Consider the following 946-nt stretch of genomic DNA (forward strand, 5'->3'; position numbering starts at 1 on the left):
TTGACAATTGATGCTGGTGTGTTTACGTCCCCGAAACTTAGCGGTTCGGCAAAAGAGACCGATAGAATAAGTACTAGGCTTACAACGAATAAGTCCTGGGGTCGATTTGCTCGACTAAAGGCGGTGTTCCAACACGGCCACAGTCAAATGACTGAAACAAGTAAAAAAATTCTCTCCAATATTGATTGATTTCAAAATATGTTTGGAGAGGGCCAAACTGGGGTAGTCAAGTACTCGCATTCTTTCTCCCCCAGTCGTATTAGCTGGGCACAGTGCCTGTGTGAGCTAACTATGTAGTGTTCATAATTTGTTTCATTTGAAGGGGTATTCATGCATATTGTCTTTGCTTCTCTTTCAAACGTTTAGTTTTGGAGATAATTTTATGATAAAATGCATTTCCATTGCCTTTCGGAAGCTTGGGTCATCCCTTGAACATTTGTAGAAGGGAAAGATCTTGAATTTTTCTTCACCACATATTTCCCGATGCTTACTCAGTGGAATCTTGCGTAGTTCCTCTTGTCGAATGTATTATCTGTGGATTCTTGCACGCTGCCAAAGAAAATTGTTGGTTTTGCCAATATAATTTTCCTTGCAGCTGGGGAAAGTATTGCAGCATATGTGATTCTGTGTTTTCCAGATCATATTTTGAACGAGAATCCACTCATGAATTTATGTCTATTTGAAGCAATTGTTGTTGTTGTATGTTCCACATTTGCCATCTCCACATTTAAGGAGAATTCTGATTCACTCTCTAATGTGAATTTTGCACTGTTATTTTAAGATTTTGGGGGCTGGCACCTACTGTTTCGAAAGAGCTTTTCATCAACCACATTTTTCAATTTGGGTGTTTGTGTATACGTGTGTATATGCATGTATGTGAATAGAAAGATAGTTAGATAGATAGATAGATAGATAGATAGATAGATAGATAGATAGATAGATAGAT

Source organism: Octopus sinensis, linkage group LG20, assembly GCF_006345805.1.
Source record: "Octopus sinensis linkage group LG20, ASM634580v1, whole genome shotgun sequence".
In the NCBI taxonomy this organism is placed as follows: domain Eukaryota; kingdom Metazoa; phylum Mollusca; class Cephalopoda; order Octopoda; family Octopodidae; genus Octopus; species Octopus sinensis.